Source organism: Canis lupus, chromosome 14 (genome assembly GCF_011100685.1).
Source record: "Canis lupus familiaris isolate Mischka breed German Shepherd chromosome 14, alternate assembly UU_Cfam_GSD_1.0, whole genome shotgun sequence".
Classification (NCBI taxonomy): domain Eukaryota; kingdom Metazoa; phylum Chordata; class Mammalia; order Carnivora; family Canidae; genus Canis; species Canis lupus.
The window spans coordinates 13,256,225-13,281,760 of record NC_049235.1 but is presented as its reverse complement, the minus strand read 5'-3'; the positions used below and the strand labels follow the sequence as shown (position 1 = coordinate 13,281,760).

Genomic DNA, 25,536 nt, shown 5'->3' with positions numbered 1-25,536 from the left:
AGCATATTTTCTTCAGATTTCTAGTCTATATAACTCAAATTAATCAAGTGTGTCAGTATTAGTAGCATATCAGTATCTGTGTACCTTCCCAGTCTTCTTCCTGCTTCCATTTTGGCGTGAACGTATCAGCAGGAAACAGGAATATTATGACCACACACGAGAAATTAAAGAAAGGATTTCCTAACAGGTGTGCTTTGAAAGTTTTGTTTCTTTTTTCTATTTATTTTAATGTCATATTTATTTATTGACTTTAGGAAAACAATTCAGATCCCAATTTGCCTGAAATTGCTCTTCTTCTTTTTTTTTTCCTGATAAAAAGGATCTGGGTCTGATGATACCACCCTGTTTTGTGTAGCTCACAGACTCTAAAGTTTATTGTTCCGCTTGATATTAGAAGTATTATTCTGAAATTGATGTGTTTATTTATTTAATTTAGGCAACCTCCCCTGAGTTTTGCTAAATTTCTGACTTCACGTTGATAAGAGAAACCTGGGTAATTTCCTCTTATCTCAGCCTTTCTCCATGGAAACATCTAAATCAACATGTATAGCTGTTTTAATAGCTGTGATGTGGATTACCACCCAATCTCTTCAGTGTCATAATCTGTACTGTTTCTAGATTGCCAACCTAATTAGCTTGGCTATGTTGCTATACTATTCAATGAAGTTTTATGACTGTGATTTAATTGTGCAGGCTTTTGTTTCCCATAATCTAAGTGTAAAATAAAGTATTTGATGGATTAAGTCATTGATGATTATTATTTTTTTATTATTTCTAAGTTTTTAAAAGATTTTATTTATTTATTCATGAAAGACACAGAGAGAGGCAGAATCAGAGGCAGAGTAAGAAGCAGGCTCCCCACAGGGGATCATGACCTGAGCCAAAGGCAGACACTCAACCACTGAGCCACCAGGTGCCCCAATGATTATTATTTGGATATTTGAAAGGATTGCATTTCAACTCACATGGGAGAATATGCTTAGGTTATTGTCAGAAATGAGTTAAATGAAACTCTCAAACATTAACATGAGAGAAAGAAGGCCATGTGGGATGACTGCAAGAACAGATAGACTTCTAATCTTGTTAATAGTGAGAAAGTTAAGCTTTCCATGTCAAGTAGCAGTCATTCAGTGGTAACAAATTGTCACAAATTATTTTTGTTATACTAGGATCAAGAAAGCTCACTATGGCAGAAACTGGACTAGGGCCTGTCCACTGCAGATTCTGGGTTGCCTCCAGAGGCATGTATTTTGTACTATCACTTGTAAGGGTATGGCATTTAGTTCACATTTTATATTATATCTATATTATGTCAGTTTGAAAATTTTCTATCCCAGAACTTTAAATTTTAACTTAAGTATTTAGCAGATAAAATTAAATGGAAAACATTAATAAATAAAATAGATTATAAAAACAATAAAGAAAAAGCATTTTATTTTAGCAATCTGTACATATAGCATTATCTTTATGTAGCTTACCTTTCAGAATGAAATAAAAATAAATTAAATGGGACTTTTCCTGGAAATATAGACAAATCAATTTGGAGCTGTTTACTAGTTCAATATAAAGTGAGACAGTTAATTGAAATTAGAACATTTTGTACACTAGAATAATTACCCATTAGAAAGATTCTATCTGGGCAAGACAAAAAACACTAAAAAGGAGGCTGAATACAATGAACGAGTGAATGAATAGGATATGTTTTTGTTGACTTTATCTCATTCTTTAGTTTTTTGAAAAAGTAGTAAGGAATAATCTCAGACCCCTTTGAGTATGATACAAGGAATGATTTATTATTACAATCATTGAGCAATGCCCCACTGCTGAAATGGCAGTCTTTAATAAAAACAACATACGAGTTAAATAGCTTTTTTAACAAGAATATTTTGATCACCTATTATGGGAGAGACATTGTTACAGTTCTGAGGCATTTAAGATAATGAAAGACAGTATGACTCCATAAGCTATCATCCTTTTCAGTATACACTTGGATTTGTTTGTAATAATCCACGCTTGGTTTCCACATCTCATTTGGGCCCAAGATACTTACTGGGGACACAGGAACACTGTGCAGCTTTACTTGTTTTTGAACAATGGCAGAAATATTCTTACCTGACAAAGCTGGGATGGGTAGTTGGTTGGCTAATCAACAATGTGGCTAAAACCTAGAATCTTTTCTTAAATTTTCTCCTTTTCCTTTTTTTCAAGGAAGCTTTAAAAATTAATATATTAAATGTGTAATTCAAACTTAGGACATAAATATGTATCCTTTTGTCAAGCTTTTGGAATAGTCATGGCTTTTTTTTTTCACATGGGTCTCGTGATTGGAACTCTGTAATCTCTTTCATATATACATGATGTATACACATAATAGTTATAACTTGTTATTCACAGTTTTGTTTCCTGAAAATGGGATGGAAACTTCAAAATACTTATGAATGGTGAGAAATCTATTTTTAAGATTTGTTTACCTATCTTTTGGAGCTCCTGTTCAACTTGTAATTCAAAGACAATAGTTCTTAGAGAGTCACCTTTATTGAATCACTAATGTGAATAAGACAGTGAAATTCTATTACTTAGCATTTCTAAAACATTTAACTTAATTTTTATTAAAAATAACTTTGCCTTTTTCATTTATATTTAATTGTTTTTTTTTGTATTTATCTGAGTTATGTATTTACAGTAATAAGCTCCGCTGGATGAACAGGTTTGAGCAAACCTGACTAACTTGATGACAATGCAATTCAACTGATGGGAAAAGAAATGTGGGCATAAAGGAGAAGAGTATTATCCATGATTGTATAGTGTGATATGGGTCTTAGTAAGTATGTCTTATAAAAGGTTATAGAAGAAATAGAGTGTTAGTTTTCCAGAAGGGCATTTAGTTGGATAATGGTTGAAAAGACAACTACAAGTGTTAAGTAGATTCATCATATATCTATGGTGGTGTGGTCTTGAGACTTTGTTCTGTACTGTTGAGGGGGGACTCCGTCCATGGTTGTTTTTTGTTTTTGTTTCTTAGAGAGAGACAGAGGGAAGGGCAGAGAGAGAATCTTAAGCAGGCTCCACTCCCAGCGCAGAGCCTGACACTGGACTCTGTCTTATGACTGTGAGACGACTGTCATGATTGACCTGAGCTGAAATCAAGAGTCAGATGCTTAACCAACTGAGCCACCCAGGCACCCCTAGAGTTACATCTTAATGTATCTTAGGAAGTTCTGTGTATTTTCCAATCATCCCTAATGAGCATTTTCTCCATCTCTCCATTTTCTCCACACATGGTAAATAAATCAGAACTCTTCGTCCATCAAGATTCTCTTGGATTTTCCTTCCTCTGTGTCTTGGTTCCATCCTTGGGCTGACTGCCCTTATGATAGAAAAACAGCTGAAGTTCTAGGCCTCACATCCATATACCCCACTGATCAGGAGGATTCAAAGTATCTCTTCAAGTAGCTTCAGCAGGAACATAAAGTAGCTTTCAGGCTGTCTTCCTGAAAGCCTCTAGCAAACATCTCTTTTTTCATTGATGTGAATTGCATCATGGGCCCTTTCCTGAATTAATTACTGTGACCAGATAATGGAGTATGCTATTTGGAGTAAACCCATCAGTGTATATGCATGAAACACATGGAGTGAATGGGAGAAGGAAGACACTGGAATGAAAACTGTGGTTCTTTAAGAGGAGAAAGAAGGAGGAAATGCCCACTATAGGCTGCAAACCAAGTCTATAAATTCCTTAACGTGTTGATCAATTTAATAAAATATCATCCTTGAAATTACAGGCATTATTTTTTACAATAAGGAAAAGTCATCTAAAATACTTTTCTTCTTCTTATTATTGATGTGGAGTAGTATTGTAGTGTACTGGAGATAGATATGCACATTACATTGAATAATGCGAATTATTTCATTCAGTGTCTCAGAGGAGAACATGACTTAGTGGCTAAGAACATGGGCTCCAAAGACCCTGGATTCATATCCAGAATCTTGCACTGCTATATTACTATCTCTGTGATCTTAGATAAGTTTTATAACATAAGTCTTCAATTTCTTCCTCTACTAAATGTAAAGCATCATAAAGTTGTGGGGATTAAGTAATCCATATAAAACTAAACAGTACAGTAGCTGGCTGCACTTCGAAATATTAGCTCTCATTGTCAGGGTCCAATCAGAGTGGGTGTCCTCATCACCATTCAGCTACCTGGAAGTCTGGAGCTCTGGAATCAAACCTCATGCTGCATCTTTGAAAGAAGCTTGTATAACTTGAACATCCATTTTGCTTATTTTTCTGAATGAAATGATAAATTTACCATTTTTTTCTTTCTCACAATATAAATGTAAGAATGAAAAGAAATATAATTACATAAAATGATAATGTTGAGCTAAAGAGGCTGGGCAGAAAAGAGTAGATACTATGTGATTTCATTTAAATAAAGTCAGTAGAAGCAAAATCAATCTACGGTATTAGAACATAGGATCCTGATTAGTCTTGATGCATAGCGGTTAAGTGACTAGGAGGAACTTGAGGGGAGACTTCTGGGCTGGTGGTCATGGTCTGTATCTTGCTTTGGATGCTGGTTATAAAGTATGTTCACTTAATGAAATTTATTTAGTTGTATGCTTATGTTTTGTCCATGTTTCTTTTTTGTTTGTTACACATATCAAAAAATTAAAAGTGAACATGCTTGATTTTGAATCAAGAAATATAGCTCCTTACCTTCTGTCCAGAGTAAAAGTTATAAAAAGATAAGCCAATAGGAACCATTTCTTTGGAGGAAATATGGCCTTATAAGGACAATCTCTCCCATGATTCCATGCTATGAAGGGCTGGCCCTTCATAGCATGAAGTGAGTGATTCATATGTGAGGAGAGGTACTTTCTAGGGGAGTAGAAATTGAATTACCAAACCCTTCTCTTTTGAGGTTGAATTTTATTAAAATCTTTTAAATGGGTGGTATTGGTCCTAATGGAAGACCATTGTCAGAACGTCCTTAAAGTCTTCCAAAGGTTGCTAAAGATTAGGGAAGGAGGGAAGTAGTCTGATAATGGAAACCTGGAAGTTCATGAACATAGAGCTGGGTACATAACCCATCTATTCTGGAACATTTGAGCCATGTTGACTTAAGCCGATCTGTGCATCCCATCCTTCTAACCACAGTGATTGTTTCAGACATGGGTGCATAAACAGATCAGAACAATATTTAAGGTCGTATTTGTCTACCTATCTTGTTAAAAGAAAGATAAAGAAAAAAATTTAATTGTGGAAAATGGCAGAGAAGATATCTCTTTTGCCCTGGATGATGAGTTATAACATGCAAGGTTGATTTGATTATATCCATATTACTGTCACCAGCAGGGAAATTGTGAGACTTCCCTGGAAGGCCATTATATAGATCCTGATGATAAAACCTATGTTATGAAAGGCAGAGTGGGAAGATGGAAAGAAAACTGAATCTTTAATGGCACAGACTCCTTTAATGCTAAAGCCAATTTGAGTAGGTTTTTCTTTCATATATACTGATTATTAATGGATTCAACAATTGTTTTAAATGCATGCAATATACTTTTACCTGATTTCACCTGTATATAAATATTGGCACGGGAAGAAGCCACATAAAATGATTGGTCTGAGTTCCTTAACCCTTGTGAGTAGCTCTGCTCTCATCTCTCCTAACTTCTACCTCTATCTCCCACTTAATTTTGAAGGATTTCCAAAGATTACTGTCTTTACATGTAATTTTTTATATGAGATATACTATACTTCCTTCATAAAGGGACCAAGTTAAAATTGTCAATAAATGTTGTTGAATAACCACTATTTATTTTAAAGTAGACCTTAATTTCTTTTTTAATTTCAGGAAGAGAGGACTTCTTTTTTTTAAAAAAAATTTATTTTATGTAAATTCAATTAATTAACGTATAGTGTATTATTAGTTTCAGAGACAGAGTTTAGTGATTCATCAGTTGGATATAACACCCAGTGCTCATTATATTATATGCCCTCCTTAATGTCCACCACCCAGTTACCCCATCTCCCCATCTCCCTCCCTTCCAGCGACCCTCAGTTTGTTTCCTATAGTTGAGAGTCTTATGGTTTGTCTCCCTCTCTGATTTCCTCTTGTTTTTTCTTCCCTTCCCATATGATCCTGTTTTGCTACTTAAATTCCACATATGAGTGAGAGCATATGATAATGGTCTTTCTTTGACCTATTTTGCTTAGCCTAATGCCCTCTAGTTCCAGCCATGTCATTGCAAATGGTAAGATTTTGGTTTTTTGATGGTTGAGTACTATTCCATTGTATATGTATATATATACCACATCTTCTTTATTCATTCATCTGTCAATAGACATCTCAGCTCTTTCCACAGTTTGGCTATTGTGGACATTGCTGCTATAACATTGGGATGCAGGTGCCCCTTCGGATCAGTATGTTTGTGTCCTTTGGGTAAATACCTAGTAGTGCAATTGCATAGGGTAACTCTATTTTTAACTGTTTGAGGAACCGCCACACTGTTTTCTGGAGTGGCTGCATCAGCTTGCATTCCCACCAGCAGTATAAGAGGGTTCCCCTTTCTCCACATCCTTGCCAACATTTGTTGTTTCCTGATGTTAATTTTAATAATTCTGACTGGTATGAGGTAGTATCTCATTGTGGTTTTGATCTGTATTTCCCTGATTCTGAGTAACGTGGAGCATTTTTTCATGTGTCTGTTGGCCACGTGTATGTCTTCCTTGGAGAAATGTCTGTTCATGTGTTCTGCCTATTTCTTAACTGCATGGTTTATTTTTTGGGTGTTGAATCTGAGAAGTTCTTCATAGATCTTGGATACTAGCCCTTTATCTGATAAGACATTTGCAAATATCTTCTCCCATTCTGTCGGTTGTCTTTTTTTTTTTTTTTTTGACTGTTTCCTTTGCTGTGCAAAAGCTTTTTATCTTGATGAAGTCCTAATAGTTCATTTTTGCTTTTTGTTTCTTTTGCCTTTGGAGATGTGTCTAGCAAGAAGTTGCTGAGACCAAGGTTGAAGAGGTTGCTGCCTGCATTCTCTTCTAGGATTTTGATGACTTCCTATAGTCACTTGCTAAGTGATTTGTAACTTGGAAATCTGTAATTCCTAAATTCTAACTATATCAACAACACCATGAGAGATGATTTCTGCTGAATACCATGGAAGTCATTAACAGTTTGGCTTGTCTCCATTTTCAGGTCAACACTCTTCATACCCTCCCTCCTTCTATTTCCAGTATGCTCATGTTTTCCCAGAATAGCTATGAAATCATGTAATTAGCCTCCAAATCAGCAACGCTGACACAGCCATTGGCATTAAGTGCAGGAAAATTGATCAACTTATTTTAAAGAAAACATCCCAAAGGAATCAGGTCTGCTTTCAAATGCTAGGGAGAGTCCAATCTATTAATACTACATTTCTGTCATTACAACACGAAGTAGCTACTAAAAACTGTTCCTACATTGCCTCCAAGAATGCCTACTCTCAGACGTAGGAAACACTCCATTGGTCAGATTTCTGCACTTGCACCATGGTGTGCCCATTACAAAGCCAAAGGAGCTAGATCCAGATGGAAGTCTATAAAATAACATATTTAAAGGAGAAAAGTAATCAGTGGTGAGGTAGGTGGTATATGAGAACAAGAGTGGGGTCCCACCCAAGAGACTTTTTAAAAAGGAAAATAGCATTTTCCTTTGTGATTTATTGTATTGTATAAAATCAACAACTAGCGGTTGCATCAAACATATACAATATTACCCAGCAATACAGCAAGACTCACACATAAGAGTAAGACGTAATGGTGACCTGATTGGTGATATGTGTGTATATATTTGTGAGTAGGTGCATATATAAAGCAAATCAATCCAATTTTCTCAACTGAAAAATACAAATAATAATTGCACCTATTTCACAGTGGCCTTTTGAAGATAAACAGAGGAAAGTATGTCAAATATTTAGTACAGTGCCTATGGCATTAGAAAAGCTTCAAGGGGATGGAGAAGGGAACAGCAGGCACAAGAGCACACAGGCAGTGCCATCCATTTGCTTCCTTTTTCTGCAGTCTGTGGTCTGCTCAGGAGCTGCTCTAAGTGCTTTACATGTTTTAAGTCCTTTCATTCTCACAACATGTACTTTTAACTTTTAAGTATCTTGAGGACAGGTGATGTTTTATGTCCATTTTGCAAATTAAGAAACTGGCACCAAGCAGTGACTTAAGCCTAACATTGCCAAGATTACAAAGCTGGCAAGTGGCATCGCTGGAGTGTCAGTGCACCCAGAGCCCACTGCAAAGTTCTGATGGTTTCTAGGGGTTCCTACTTTTTTCCTAGAAGCTTTCTTTTCCAAAATCAGTCATCTTCTGGATCTTGGTTTGTGAAACTGCTTCAAATTGCACAACTATAGGTTCACAGGAGACCTCTACATGCTTTAACTTTTCTGCCTATTTCCAGGCATCTGATGATTGTAGTTTCTCTTAAGAACTGTTTAGATTTTCTTGTATTTTGAATATTAGAAGTCTCTAGGTCCTATAAATATCATTTAAAAATATTTTATTTATTTATTCATGAGACACAAAGAGAAGGGAGCCTGATGCAGGACCGGATCCCAGGACCCCGAGATCACGACCTGAGGGGAAGGCAGACACTCAACCACTGAGCCACCCAGGTGTCCGGGATCATGTAAATATCCTTTAGAAATGTTGATTTTATTGTTGTTTTAGTAGACATCCTGGTTACTAAAGGTTCAAATTCCAGATCTTGTCTTCTGTGGGCAGTGACTCAATTTTTAGTCTTTACACCTATTTGGAACCCATCCATGTGTGTCCCACCAGCCAGTCTGGGACCTCGGTGGGGCACTATATCTTGGCTGGCTTGTAAAGCCTTTGCTATGCTGTTTGCACATGCATCTCACGGTAAACCTAAGACCTGTGCAAGTTCACATAGGGATACACAGACCCAGAGTTTCTCCTTCAGCTCCCGGCTTTGTGATTTCCTATCTTCCAAGGACACCATTTCCCTGTCCTCTGTCCTTTCGCTAGAAAGCAACAGTTTGTCTTAGAGTTTTAGCCTCCCCACAACCATTGTGCTCTTCCCATCCCTGGGACCCAGGGGCAAGAGAAAAAAAGAATAAAGAAAAAAAATGTGAGAGAAATACCTTGGATTTTTCTCACACTTTGGAGTATGGGTAGCAGCCCTACCCCTGTCTTCTATCTGGAGATAAGGGTTTCCTTTGGGTTTTAGGAGCCTGTAAGACCTTGACTTTCACCGGGCATTTGCTGTGGGGAAGGCAGGGACAGAGAAAAACAAAACAAAACAAAGCAAAATTTCTCCCATGCTCTCAGGCAGGCTACTATCACATCCTGTGATGAGAAATTGTATTTCTCTTGGAGATATTCATGTTCATGTGTGCTGCACAGTAGGAATTGGGCTGCTCTCAAGTCTAAGCTGGGACACTGTTGCATAGGTTTTTCTTTAAGTTTTGGTTTCCTTCCCTAATATGTCTGCTCTTGTTTATTTTCAGAGTTCTCTGATATTGCTCTTTGTATTCTCTTGCAGGACTTTTAGTTATAATCACCAAGAGAACTAGAGTGTAGGGGGCTAAAATGACTTACCTGAAATCAGAAACTCTTTAGTTATCTTTTAAATTGAGGTACCCCAATCCTGTGTGATCATATATTCCATATGTACTGTGATATAAGGAACCTCGATCCCCTGGATTTATCTATTCATTCATTTTTTTTTGCTAAATAATTGAATGTTTACCCTGTTCTCTGCCCTAAAAAGTGTGTTGGAATACATGTATAAATAAGATCAAATGTCTACCCAAGGTTTTCAGAATATGCACAGAAGACAAACTGGCAATTATAGTACAGAATAAGTACTATAGTGGATCTTGAACTTTTTTTTTCAGATAAACCCCAAGCAGGGAACTTTCTCTATTAAAGGCTAAGATCTGATCTCTCCCTCATTTTTCACTTCCTTTGATACTTCCCCATTTCCCTCTCTGCTTTTTTTTTTTTAAAGTACAGTCCTTGGAATGGTTGGTTCCAAGGTAGAACTAAATGTTTTTATTTCACAAAGAAAGGCATATATTTTAAGCAAAATTAAAAGTAAATTCTCACTTTACTGGGTTACTTAAGAGGGCTTTAAAATCTAGATACATCTTTTCCAGTTTCTTCTGCCATCATTATTACCCTTTGGTCTCAAGATCTTATCTCTTGTCTAAGGATTAGTCTCTGAGTTTCACACCTTAAAAATGCATTCTTTCAACCATTGAGCCAATGGTAAGCTATAGCTGTGAGTTCTAGTTTAGCTTGTAAAACTTAGTGGCTTAAAATAGTAAACATTTATTATCTCACAATTTCTCTGAGTCAGATGCTTGATGCCTCTAGTTCTGAGTCTCTGGTGAGGTTGAAGTTAAGCTGTCAGATGGGGCCATAGTCTTATGTTAGGCTTTGACTGGGGAGGATACACTTCTCAGTCACTTCTGTGACTTCTTTGGTTGTTAGCAGGATTCAGTTCCTTTTGGGATGTTGAACTGAGGGCTTCTTTTCTTGTACTGGCTGTTGGTCAGTTCTTTGCTATGTATCTCTAGTTCCAAGCTCTGCATCTCCAGAGGGCTGTTCTTAACATTACAGCTGACTTGCCTCAAAGTGAGTATGTAAGAGAGTATGAGAGAGCACCCAAGGTAAAAGCCATGGTCTTTCTGTAACCTCACCTCAGATCTTAGGCCATTGATTTTATGGCCACTTTTGCCATATTCTATTTGTTAGAAGCAAGTCATTAACCCAGACCATACCCAAGGGGAGGGGATTAGAAACCTTAACTGCCTGGATCAGTGCATTTCTTATTTGCTGTAAATAGGACTTCTCTGTTCTAAGTCATGGGATATTATAGCCTTTACATGCTGACTCAGAGCATCTAAAATTCCATATTTATCTCTGCACTTTCTATTTTGTTTATTCATCTTAGCCTTGAACTACTTCTTTTCCAATAGGTTAAATTCAATCAAGCTAGATCTCCTTTTAAAATATCCTATAGCAAGTCATAATATACATTCATATAGTAATAAAAATAACCATATTCCTAAAAAAGTCTCTACCATCTTTCAAGAAAGTATGCAAAGTATTTAAGACTTCATATTTATATTTGATTCATATGCTTTGTCTGCCTCTTATTTATTTCCCAGTTACTCTTGGGAGCTGGAGGACACTTTATGATAAAAGAAAATCTTAATCACTCAGGGTCACTTAGGGTATCATTTTTCAGGCCATGTGATTGTGGGAGAACTCTATATAATTTCAAAATTGTGTTATTATTTATGTGTTAATGCATAATTAAAGATGTGCTGATCAAAATCATAGTAAAGGAATTGCTCCATAGAAAATATACATATTCTGTTTCTATTATGTGATCTACACCAATAAGACTATCTCTAATAGAAGAGAATTAACAACCTTATCATTTTAGTTCAGCGTTACATGATTATAATGGGATGCCACTTTTAATCTTCTGCTTATTGAATTTGTGTTCACTTCAGATTTTAATAAGTTATATTCTACAAAATGTATTATTTTTGGTTTTCATATGATTTGATTTTCCCCAATTTTTGAAAGTTTTCAGTTTAACAAGACTAAATTTGGAGCATCCCTTTTCATCTGTTCAGGCAATATTCTACTTGTTGCAAAAGCTAATTGAACATTATGGGCCATATTATTATCACAGTGCTACAGGAGCTCATGGCACCTATGTTGAGAGCCATGGGAAATAAGGGCATGAACATTTTTTGCTGAGGAGTCCAAGAGTACAGAGATAGATTTTAAAGACAAAAAAACTCTGAAATATAATCACTGTACATAGACAATACAGGAGTACAAAAATCAATTTCTCTTAAATCCTAGAATAAAATATATATTTCATTATATTTCATCAAAAATTTTATTCATTGAACAAAATGTATGGAGTATCCCTATGTGCCAGTTCAGAGCTAAGAACTGTCACTTCCTTTAAAGCTCATGGTATGAATTCTTATATTTAAATATATTTGAGGGCAGCCCTGGTGGCGCAGTGGTTTAGTGCCGCCTACAGCCTGGGGTGTGATCTTGGAGAACTGGGATGGAGTCCCATATCAGGCTCCCTTCATGGAGCCTGCTTCTCCCTCGGCCTGTGTCTCTGCCTCTCTCTCTCATTCTCTGAATAAATTAAATAAATAAATAAATAAATAAATAAATAAATAAATAAATAAATCTTAAAAAAATAATAAAATAAAATAAAATAAAATATATTTGAAAGAAAATTCAGAAAAACATTAAAAGACTACAAATAGATAAATAGATTCGAGGTGCTTTTTACCTTATCTCGTTTTTTTTTGTTTTTTTTTTGTTTTTTAAGACTATTTATTTGAGAGAGAGCAGGAGACCACAAGCAGAGGCATCGGCAGAGGGAGAGGTAGAGGAGGAAGCAGACTCCCCACGGAGGAGCCCTATGTCGGCTCAATCCCAGGACCCTGGGATCATGACCTGAGCTAAAGGCAGTGGCTTAACTGCCTGAGCCACCCAGATGCCCCAGCTTTTTACCTTCGCGTTTGTACTATTCTTTAAATGTCTGAAAAAAATCTGCTAGTATAATATTAATAATCACATAATTATTTCATGTTTCAAATTATTTCATGTTTTAAATTATTAAATAATTACTTCTTAAAATGTTTTTTAAATGTCAGATACCTTTCAACATAGAATAAAACTATTCTAAAAATAAAGCTCATGGTATGATAGAGAAAACAGGAGTAAATGGCTAGAAACAGTGCCATCTTTCTTTTGTTCAAATGAGCTTTTTAAGAAGAAGCCTTTTTTTTTTTTGTAAGATTTATTTATTTCTTTTAGAGAGAGAGTGTACATACACACAAGCAGAGGGAGGAGCAGAGGGTGAGGGAGAGGCACAGAGAGAATCTCAAGTAGACTCCCTGCTAAGCATGGAGCCCTTCCCAGGGCTCAATGTTACAACCCTGGGATCATGACCTGAGCCAAAATCAAGAATCAGATGCTTAACCAACTGAGCCAGCCAGGTGCCCCTAAGGAGTAGTTTTTATTATTTTTTTTAAATATTGCATTTATTTATTTGAGAGAGAGAGAGCAAGAGTGCACACTAGTGGAGGGGGAAGGGGCAGACAAAAGGAGAAGGAAAAGCAGACTTCCCACTGAGCAGGGAGCCTGACTTGGGGCTTGATCCCAGGACCCTGAGATTATGACCTGAGCTGAAGGCAGATGCTTAACTAGCTGAGTCACCCAGGCACCCCAGGAGAAGATTTTGTTATGAAATATATTGCACACGTATAAAATTTTCACCAAAAAAAAAAAAAAATTTCACCACCTTTTAGTTGACAAAGAAAATATTTAGTATAAATGGTTTAACTACATAAAAATTCGTTAAAACTCTCTCACCAAGGCACATTAGCCACTCTTTTTAATCCCTTCCAAATAACCTTATGGTTGAAAATCCTAATGCTCTAAACCTGTTACTCCCAGATCAAAGACCTTCTGTAGTTCCTCTTTGTTTACAGAATATACCTCAAACTTTTAAACCAAAAGTATGAAGACTTGGGGTCTACTTCTCATAATGAATAGTTGTTACAACATTGTATTTCAACCAAACCATTTTCTTCCTTTATGCTATTTGTCTGCATGCCTTTTCCATGTGTTCTCTTCACTTGGTTGTTTAACTGGTTCTTAACCGGGGCAATCTTATATTTTCCCTTCTCCCCTCATCATGGACATTTGACAATATCTGGAGATTTTGGTTGTCACAACTGGAGGGTACTACTGGCATCTAGTAGGTAGAGGTTGGGGATGCTGCTACAGCGCCCAGGATAGCCCCTCCATGACAAATAATTATCTTTTCCAAGTATCTCTAGTGCCAACATTAAGAAACCATACCTAAATAGCACTTTCCTTTCTCTTTGGGCAAATTCCAAACTCTTTATGGCTACTTGTAATGATTATCTCCTCTATGAAAGCTGGTGTTGTCCTAATCACTCTTGACTTTGTTTTTTTTGTTTTTTTTTTTTAATTTTTATTTATTTATGATAGTTACACAGAGAGAGAGAGAGAGGCAGAGACACAGGCAGAGGGAGAAGCAGGCTCCATGCACCGGGAGCCCAACGTGGGACTCGATCCTGGGTCTCCAGGATCATGCCCTGGGCCAAAGGCAGGCGCTAAACCGCTGCGCCACCCAGGGATCCCCTCACTCTTGACTTTGAACTCTCCTCAGCAAAGTACTTTTGCTTCTTGGCATTTTAATTAATTTATTTAAGACTAATTTTTTAGAGCAGTTTTGGGTTCATAGCATAATTAAGAGGAAGGTACAGAAATTTCTCATATACCTCCACCTTCATACGCATACAATTTCTCTCATTATCAATATCCCCCAACAGAGTGATATGTTGTTATAATTGATGAACCTCTGTTGACACATTATAACATCTGAAGTCCATAGTTTCATTAGGATTCACTGTTGGTGTTGTACATTCTATAGGCTGGACAATTGTGTAATTATATGTATCTATCATTATAATAACACACAGAGGATTTTCACTACCTACTAAAAATGTCTACTTTAGCCCCTAAATCCCCCACCACTGATCTTTTTACTATTGCCACAGTTTTGCCCACATCCAGAATGTCATATAGTTAGAGTCATATAACTGTAAGTAAATAGTTTTTTTAATTGGCTTCTTTTGCTTAGTACTGTGCATTTCAGGCTCCTCTATGACTTTTCATGACTTGATAGCTCATTTCTTTTTAGCCCTGGACAATATCCCATTGTCTGGATGTAGCAGTTTATTTATCCATTCATCTGCAGAAGGACATCTTGGTTGCTTCCAAATTTTGGCCATCATGAATAAAGCTGTGATACTAAACATATCCATGTGCCAGTTTTTGTGTGGACATAAATTTCCAACTCATTTGGAGTGCAATTGTGGGATCATATGGTAAGAGTAGGTTTAGCTTTTCCCATCTCCTTTTTACACCCACTTCTGTTCTTCCATCCTCTAAAGTTCAGCTTACAGTACATCTTCTTCAGGAAGTCTTTCGGATCACTTCTGCTCACAAAATTCTTTCCTTCATTTACAATCATTTTATGGAGGTGGTATGGTCTAGAGCAGTGGCTCTCAAACTTAAGCAGTCATTGGAATCCTAGTGACAGGGCTCGATTAAAACATATTCCTGTGCTCCATTCTTAGAGCTTCTGATTCTGTAGGTCTGGGTAGGAGCCAGGAGTGTGCATTTCTAACAAGTTTCCAGGGGATGCTGATGCTGCTGGCCTGAGAGCCACACATTGAGAACCATGGCTTAGGAAGCATAGAAGACCACCCAGACCACCAGACAGGTCTGGATTTGTATCTCAGTCCCTCTACTTTCAAGCTATGTGACACTGAACTAGTTATTTTACCACTTTAAAGCTCAGTTTCAAAAACAAAAACAAAAACAAAAAAAATAAAATAAAGCTCAGTTTCCTCACCTGTAAAAGGGGAACAATAATAGATTCATTTGTTAGGATTGCACAAAAAGAGACATATAAATGTTGGGAAAACATAAATGTTGGGAAAACAATACCAGATTTCTTTGGTATTGTTTGTTTTGATATTATTGACATGTTTTGAAATTATTTTTATGATAAATACTAAAATATACCAGTTATTATTTTTGTTGTTGGAAAATGAAAAGTCAGAGTATAGAGATTTGTTGACATTCACAGGCCAAAACCAAAGAGGTTAGTAGGCAGCACTTCTCAGATTGGCCTGTGAGCAAACTACAGGGAGAGGTGGAGCAATTGTTTATTATACAGTGCCTGTAAGACCCACTTATGTGTGCATATTATTTCATCCTTAGCAAGAGGAACTGAGGGTGTTGATATGTTACCATCTGATAGAGTATTCCAACTGGGCAGAGCTTCACTGCAAGTTTCTCAGAGGATTTGCTTTTCCTAATGTTCAGCTTACCATGTCTGCTTTTAGCATGGACAAGAATATCTGGTCCAATCTGCTGTGCTCTAAGTGGCAGGGCTGGTTGTTCTTGATGTACCTGGTATAAGTCACAGCAGAGATGGCAGGGGCTGCTTTCCTCACAAGGACACAGTGGGATTGGCAGATGGGATCTTTGAATGTTCTGTCTTGACAGGTCCATCTTGACAATTTCATTCATAACTCTTGGCTGGGCTTGGCTGAGTTTTGCTCTAAGATCTGCCTTTAGGTTGAAATGTCAGTGGCTATAGAGAAAACTCTTTTCATGGCTATGGCAACAGTAGAAGAGAACAAGCAGAAACATGCAAGGCATATTAAGGCCTAGGCTTGGAACTAGCATTTTATCACTGTTGCGTGCCTGTTTTTGTCAAAGCAAGTTTCACGAGGTGAGAAAGATAGTCTGTCTTTATGCTGACATTACACAATCAATCTACCAAAAAACCCAAAATGAATAAAATCTCTATGTGAGGAAAACTATAGCAATTTCAACATAAAATCAAGGTCTGAACAAATTGAGAGGCATACCATGTATTGTAATTGTGTAATTGTAAAAAGTGAATTATTCCCATGGGCCGCCTAGGTGGCTCAGCTGTTGAGGGTCTGCCTTTGGCTCAGGGTGTGATCCTGGAGTCCTGGAATTGAGTCCCACATCAGGTTCCGTGCATGGAGCCTGCTTCTCCCTCTGTCTATGTCTCTGCCTCTCTCTCTCTCTCTCTCTCTCTCTCTCTGTGTCTCTCATGAATAAATAAATAAATAAAATCTTAAAAAAGTGAATTATTCCTAAATCAATTTATATATTTTATATAATTACAGTTAGAATACCAACTTGGATTTGTTTTCTAGAAATAGACACAATCACTTAAAGTTCAGTTGGAAGACAAAAAAAAATATTAAAAATAGCCAGGAAATTTATCTAAAGGAATATTGACAGAGAGGGTGCCTGGGTGGCTCAGTCACTTAAGCATCTGCTTTCAGCTCAGGTCATGATCTAAGGGTCCTGGAATCTGGCCCTATGTTGGGCTCTCTGCTTTGCTTTTCCTCTCCCCCTGCCTGCGCTACCCCTGCTTGTGCTCTCTCTCTCTCTCTGTTAAGTAAGTAAGTAAGTAAATAAATAAAATCTTAAAAAAAAAAAAAGAATAGTGAAGGGGGCATCCCAACATAGTATGAAACCACTAAAACCCAAGTAATATAGAACTGGCATAAGAGTAGACAAATTGTTCATCCAGATATAGAGCAGAAAACATTAAAATGTAATATATGACAAGAATATTTCAGGGAGAAAGGATTTATTTAACAGTTGGTGCTGGTAAAACTGATTGCTCACCTATAGGAGTATAAAATCAGATTCCTACATTTCATATATATATAAAAGTCAATTTCAGTTCAAATACTTAAATATAAAAATTAAAGTCTTAAGAATTTTAGAAAGAAATTTAGGAGATAACATACAATCTAGGAAGAAAGATCTTATGATGATGATGATAATAATATTATTATTATTTCTAGAAGCTATGTTTAAAAATTGACATATCTGAGAATATAAATATTAAAAATCTTGTATGATGGGATGCCTGGATGGCTCAGCGGTTGAGAATCTGCCTTCGGCTCAGGGCATGATCCCGGAGTTCTGGGATTAAATCCCGCATTGAGTTCCCTGCAAGGAGCCTGCTTCTCCCTCTGCCTGTGTCTCTGCCTCTCTCTGTGTCTCTCATGAATAAATAAATAAAATCTTAAAAAATTAAAATCTTGTATGTAAAATAAATGATAAGCAGTTCCTGCAGATAGTTACCTGACTTGGAACAAATATTTGCAAAGCAGATGATGGATTAAGCAAGGGTTAGTAACTATAATACTCAGCTTTTACAATTTGACAAAAAAGGACAACTCAATAGAGAAATAGATGAAGGATATAAGTCTGCAGTTCACAAGGGCAAATCCAAACAGTTGATAAATATATTAAAAGATGCTCTAATGCAGTAGTAGTCATAAAAATGCAAACTAAATTAACATTGACATATTGTTTTATACCTGCCAGACTGGTATATATTTTAAATGATATAATAACTATTGTAAGCAGGAATTCAGTAGCCAAAAGTACAGTTATCATGCTGGTGAAAGTGAATTTTCATAGTCCACCTCTTTGGTGCCCAACATCACATTTTTCTTTCCATTTATATAACCTCTCATTCTTTTCTCAAAGTCCAGTTCTCTGGTTGATGTTCACCCCATTCCATCAGGTCTTCTTGTGTTTCCCTGGACTAAAGTGAAATACAAATTAAAATACAATATTGTTTGTATTTTATAGAATATTGGTTCTCAACATAATCATGTGTGATTATTAAGAAGTGCCAGGAAAACTACAATAATAATTGTAGGTTTGTTTGGAATGAGATGTTAAAAAAAATCAAACAAAAAACCATCCAGCTCTCACTGGTCCACAGCAAATATCAAATCCTGATGGGTCGGAGTAGCAAGGAACTCTCTCTGGCGTCAAGGAAGTTGCTGCCAATATAGCAGATTCTGTTTCTGTTTTTTTTTTTTTTTTTTTTTTTGAAATCTCTGTTTCATTCTGCAGCCTCTGGTACTTGCCAGGGTGGGAGTATGGGATCCTTCTTGCCCATTATATTTCATGACCACAGGTGAGGAGGTCAGCTGCCAGTTTTAACAGCTCACTTCTAGTTGGTGTGAGGTTGGGGTTCTTGAGGATGGCTTTAGGGACTGACTAATGGAACCATCAATTTGATATGAGTAGAGTTGGGGGACAGGGTTAGGGACATAGGTGAGAGGTAGGGTTAGGACCAGAAAGGCAAGGAATTTATCTGCTGGTTTCTTTTTTTGTTTTTATCTCTTAGAATACATAACCTTCTTCAAATTTGTAAGTTGTGTTTATTTGGCCCCTCTGTAGAGGGTAGTGGTGGTGGTGGCGGTTTGCAGATCCCATGTAGCTCTTTTTCAGCACTGAAGTAATGGGAAGAGCCAGAGCCTCACTGGGTCCCTTTTTACCTGGGAGGGACACAAGAACTGTGGTGGCTGTGTTATAGAGAGCACAGCAGCAGCCATGCCACTGCTTGGCCCAAGACTGGGTCAGACATTGGTATTGGGAGACACTGCCAATAGCATGGTTAAGTATGGACCCAAGTGCATCATTGTCCCTACTGGAGAAGACAGTACCGTCCACTGCCACTCACTGAGAAGGCTGGGTCTCATGAAACTCCTACCCATCTCATGCACATGCAAATTCCAAAGTGTCTGTAAAAACTGACTACAACATATAACATATAATATTTAATATTTACACAAGTGACTTTTTATTTATGCAGGATCTTTTATTTTGGTCAATTTTAATTTTGTTAACTTCATTTAAGAGCTGGTGAGCAGGGTCATAGGAAGTCTGTAGTTCAGGCAGAAGAGGGAAGGATAAGCACAAACCCTTTCTTAATTGGGGCTTGCATAGCCAGGAATGGACCACTAAATGGACCAAATATATTAACTTGGTGGTTCTCAATGTTGGGTCAGAATCACCTGAGAACTCTGCATACAATGCAGATGTTCAAGTCTTATCCTACTTCAGGGAGCCTTTTGTCTTTTATTAACTCTTCAAGTAGTACTCCAATAGGTACTCAAGTTTCAGTTCTCCTTGCATGAACTCATTATACCTAAGGTATATATCACTGCTCTCTTTATATAATTCCAAGCTGTGTTTCCCAGAAGTTAAATGATTGGTTCCAATTGGGCTGGAAGATAGGGAGGAACTTTTAAAAAGGAATTTCTACCTGATTTGGTGGGGAGTTTAGAAGCTTGGAAACCTTAGTTACTGTTAATATGACACTGTTCTTGCTCATTTTGGTGAGGACTGGTGACATTCCAGGTAAGCTTAAAAGAAGTGTTGTACACTAAATTAAGAAACAAATATTCTCAGTGTTCGTTTGCCACCTTATATTCTTAGCCCCCACCCTTTTTTTGTTAAAAATTTCAAATATTGGGATGTCTGGGTGGTTCAGAGGTTCAGCATCTGCCTTAGGCTCAGGGCGTGATCCCAGAGTCCTGGGATGGAGTCCCACATTGGGTTCCCTGCATGGAGCCTGTTTCTCCCTCTGCCTATGTCTCTCAGGAATAAGTAAATAACATTTTTTAAAAATTTCAAATATTATATGCACACAGTTAAAAAATAAAACAATAAAGAAAGAGTTTGTATTTCATATTAGATGTTTCTAATGCACCCTGGGGACTGGCATGGGGAGCGTTTGTGTACTCTTTAAGATATGTAACTCATTTTGGCTTACCTCCCCTGACGCTCTAACCTTAGCTTCATTCGTTTCCCAGAGCATACAGAATAAAATGTAAACTCCTTTACATGATCTAAAAGACTTTTCATGATCTAGCCCTGCCTGCTTCCTTAACTTTTCCTACTGTCTCTTTTAGCCCATTTCACTTCCCTGGCTTTGTGTTGTCTGAGGGTCTTACATTAAATGATTTCTCTCCCGGATCTAGTCTGGCTTTCAGGTCTTTCCTCAGCCTATTTATACACTTTATCTGTTGGTGTGGTTTATTTTCTTCACGGTACTGGTCACTCTCCAAAAGTGTCTATCTTTTAATTGTTCATTTTATTTGTCTTCTACGCACAAGTAAATTCCATAAGAATGAGGACTTTGTCTTTTTTCTCTAAGTTCCCATAAAACCTAGAAAAGAACAGTGCCTGACTCAAAAGAGGGTATAATGCATATTTGGAATGAATGAATACATTTTCCCAAGGACACACAGACACACAGACACACACACACACACACACACAAGCATGTGCACACACACAAAGAAATTTATGCCAATAGGATCATGTTATCTTTAAAAATAAAATTAATTATGTATCTTTGAGATTTTCACAGAAAAACAGACAGATCTACCTAGAGGTTTTTTTTTTTTTTATGGCTTAAAGGTCTTCAGGATATAAAATTTAGCTAAAAATAAAAAAGCAAATGGCAGAATGTAATACTATTTTGTGGATGTACTGTGATTCATTTATCTAGTACCCTATTGATGGATATTTTGCTTTTGATTCCAGGAGTTTGCTGTATCAAAAATGTAGCACATGAATACAGTCATGGTATCTTGTAGTATTCTAGTTTCTCTTTTACTTTAAAATTTTTAATATATTCAGGTGCATACATATTTGAACATCATTTTATCAGAATCACCATATTATGTGACTGTAATTATTGGTGGGGAAGATATTATTAATTAAATTAATACCTGGGGATTTTCAAAAATCAATGAGATGATTCTTAGAAAACATTTTTTTTTTTACTTTAGCTTCAGACTTACTGTAAGTGATATTATTCTATGTGAGATGCCAATTTTTAAATGAATTTCCTGGAAAAGAAAGAAGTATTTCCCTTATTACTCTGACTTTTGAGATGATAGTAAGAGTCAGTTAACTTCTCAAGTGTAAAATTCAACGGGGCCCATGGCTGCTGACCCATGAGAAATTTCAAAAGGCTGGCTAATGCATTATTGATTGTGCTTTTCTAATTAGTTCTAGTAAGTGGGCAGTCCTTGGGATGGGGTGGAGGGTACAGGTCATATCATATGTCCCCTTGTCTGCTCCACCAGTCTTATTAATCTAGGGCTATCAGGTCATGAGGAACACAGACAGCTTTGGTAGCAAAAAGGTGCTAAAATTAAAATGGCTAACTTGAGGATGGTGCAAGGCAGGGAGGGAGAGGCAGTTCCTCCAGCTGAGCTGTGTGGTTGAGATAAGATGTGCTCACACAGTGTGTTGATAGACTCAGGTGTTGACTAGCCAGTAGAACCAACACCTGCCTCACTCATGGCTCCTTCCTTGCATTACAATTTGTCTTTCAAGAAGAGATTAATAAGAGAAGGGGAAGCATAGGTGCCTCAGGGCTGTTTATCTGATACGCATATCCTATATTAGTGTTTCCCAAAGGGTTACTTTTATACTTTGTGTACCTCTGGACACACTCCAGTTCATTAGTGTTTCTTTTAAAGGCATTTCTGTGAGCCTAAGTGAGGCCTCCTGCATTCTGTTCCCAGCCCCAGTCTCTATCTTGTCACATTACCACCCTCTGGGCAGCCACAAGCTATGGTAGTGAGAAGTAATGACCAGCTCCTCAAGATCTGGCAGGACCTGCCCTTTCTTAGTGGTAATTCCAAGTCTGTTTACACACGCAGTGCCAGGAAGAAAGAAAGCCAAGAGAGAATCTGTGTGCGCCTTATGCACTTTAAATGCACAGTGAATTCTCATACTTTTAAGTGTGGCCAAATGAATATTTTGAGCCTTATCAATCTGGTTAGCAATTCCTCTTTCCTCAGGGAGAAGAAAGGGTTTGGCATAAGGTGGGTAGAATGGCAGATGTATTTTTTCTTCTATGTCTGGATTAAGTTTAAAAAGAGAGGTTTTCCAAGTAGAAAAGCTAGAATTCAGTTTAAGCAACAGAAGTCTGAAGACAGGGTCTATTTTGAACCCACCTTGGTCTGTTCCTCTCCTTTTTGTTTTTTTGTACTGTTTTTAAATAATTTTGATTTAAAGAACAAAATCTTGGGAAGTCCATCTATAATCTAAGTAACATACCTGTTGATGTGATGTTTGGAGTATTCTTATCTATCTGGAGGCTTTTACCTGTGCTAAGGGCTAAGACTCTATGAGATGCTCTAACATCTCTGAAAGAGGATGAGGTCACTGAGACCTCGCATTCCCCAACCAGGACGGTATCTCAGAATTGCAGATAGTAACAACGTTGTGAGATCCCCCTTTCCCCACCCCATCTTCTATATCCTAGTGTTTACTATAGCAGGTTGTAATGGTAATTAGTGTGGTATTGAATTTTAAGGATGTAATGAAATGTGGACAGGTTCTTAACTCATATATGAACTTTGCAAGAATGTGTGCCTTTGAGCTGGTTTTGAGCATCTCATTACATAGACCCATCATGCCAGTAGGCTGAATTGCATAATAGTCCTAAAGGTTCTACCCACCAGAGGCTTGTCTATGTTTATATTGTATTCCAGAGGACTCTGGAAGGACCTGATACTTCGAGAGAAAGGGCTGGTTGTACTGGTAGTGACTGTAGGCATTTGTTCATTTTTTGTTTGGGAAAACTGCATTTCTTTCACCAAGATATTTGTAATTCTTTTAAAATGGCACCTACTCATTAAATGATAATGTCATGATTTCCCTTCCAAATAGGAAGAATGAATACAATTTTTTTTCTAAAGAACCTATAATTAAAGTTAATGATTTGTAGGTCACTAATTACTTTGCTGCCAGTGGGGAAGAGTGGTAGGATCTGAAGGTCCAGGACCTTACTCTCATAATTATAGATATATTCCTTCCAATGATAACAGAAAAATTGTTTGTAAATGTTATAAGTAGTTGAGTAATAATTAAGGCTCTGTAGTGCATTATTTTGTTTTCTGTAAGTTTCCATTTTATCAAGTTGTTTTGTTTTGTTTTGTTTTGTTTTGTTTTTTAAGCTAGATACACTTGTACTTTCTTATTGAGTAGTTTCCACCTTGGGTATGGATAGTCATACCTCTTCTAGAAGGATTAAAGAGGTAAAGGTGACAGGAAACAGGTAGATTGAGTTACATAGCCCTCTTTGCAAATAACAAAGAGAACAGAGGGAATATATAGTCCAAGGATGGATCTAATGTTCCAAGTAAACATTTATTTCTGCTGTGAAGTTGTAGATATCCCATCAGAGAGCACATTTCATAATGAACAGATGTCTTCTCTATTGCAGTACATTTTAACTTCAAATACATATTTTATATTTAATTTTTGATTGTGTGATCTATTTCAAAGCTCCAAAATGATTCCAAAACTGTTTTTCACTACAAGATTTAAATAATAAGTTGTGTATCTCTGGAAGGTTAGAGTCAAAGAGTAAGCCAGGCACTGGGAAATCACAGTAGATAGTGGTAAAGTGATTTCAATTCATGTCATAGAATTCTCATGCTCTGACCACAACTAAATCGAGAGATGGTGGCATAATGGAAGGAGGAAGTAGGTATGGTAAAATTGTAAGGAGCCAGTGATGATGGGAAAGAAGACTATGTTAAGTGTGGACATTTCATTTTCCTATCCTGAGAATTCTAGAATGATGCCTTCTAGAAAATGTGCAAACAATGATTTGGAGGATGACAGCAATAAGACTTCAGTGATGACAAAGCTTAATACAATTCAGCATGGCACAGATAATTGAATATGCATAGAATATCATTTAATACATAGACCAATTTTTCCTGAGAGCTACCATGTCTAATTTCATTTTGTCATGAAAAGATGGCAATAAAAAAAAAAAACAAATAACAAGGAGATATACGTGTTTGTCATTCCTTCTTAATTTTGTTACTGTTTATTTCCACAAATCCCCTCAAAAAGGGAATGATACCACAGCATGATTTGAGATCTCTCAAGCTTTGCATTTCTTTCTCCCATTCCTTTTTTTTTTTTCTTTTTTGCTTGGGCTTAGGACAGCATCAGTTAATACTCGTTGTTATCCCTTGAATTAATTATCATGAGTTACAGAGACAGAAGTTCTGCTATCTGTTGCACGTCATTAAGTGGCATCATTAAAACATTAAATTATATCAGGGTGAAAAACACTTGTGAGTTCTGCTCATTTATATACAATCCTTGCAAAGAACAACCATCTGTACAAAGATTTTGATGAGGGAAGAGAAGAAAAAACTATAGACCCATTTCTCCTAGGGTTCGTGTTGTTCACTGACTTTTCAACCCTTCTTTGCTTCCTTTTGTTCCAGAACCTGAGTTATAAGAGTGAGCAATAATGGACTGGTGAATAGGCAATCTTGAGGTGCTACACATCTCTCAGCCTATAAGGTAATTGCTTCTGGGTAGGTACAGAATTAATAGCCAAGATATTAATTGGATGGGCCTTTAATCCAAGATGACCAGTGTCTTTATAAAAAGGGGAAATTTGGAGAAACACACACCATGTAAACATGAAAACAGGGATCACATTCATGCACCTATGAGCCAAGAATCACCAAAGATTTCTAGCAAATCACCAGAAGCTGGGAGAGAAGCATGGGACATATTCTGTAGCATAGTCCCCAGAAGGAACCAAGCTTCCTACCATCTTCATCTTGGACTTCTAGAGTCTAGACTTGTAATACAATAAATCTCTTTTAAGCCATCCAGTTTGTGGCATTAGCCCTAGCAAACTAATACACACGAGTAAAGTTAATCTCTGTTTCGTTTCTCTTAAACAAGACTGGAAATGGGGTGAAGCAAATGAAACACTTGCCTCAGCACATTTAAAGGGCACCATCACACACACACACAAAAGATCCTTACTAATCAAGATAAATAGTATCTGAATGCAATATTTTAAAAAACTGAAAGTAATGCAAAAAATCAATGCCAAAAATTCTCAAAAGTTTAAATAGCAACAGGATCAGGAACAGCTTCATGCTACACATATTGGAGCATGAGGCAAAGAAATGAAAAAAATAGTAATACTATGT

The 25,536-nt window shown here is 36.9% G+C and overlaps 1 long non-coding RNA gene across 3 annotated transcripts in view; it reads left to right on the top strand.

The window, feature by feature from the left end:
• LOC102151480 overlaps positions 1–25,536 on the top strand; it is a 91,229-nt gene that overhangs the window by 51,126 nt on the left and 14,567 nt on the right. For all 3 annotated transcript variants that reach the window (XR_005369346.1, XR_005369347.1, XR_005369345.1), the window contains exon 2: positions 24,811–24,889. This is a non-coding gene — a long non-coding RNA (uncharacterized LOC102151480). The remainder of the gene's footprint in view (positions 1–24,810; positions 24,890–25,536) is intronic.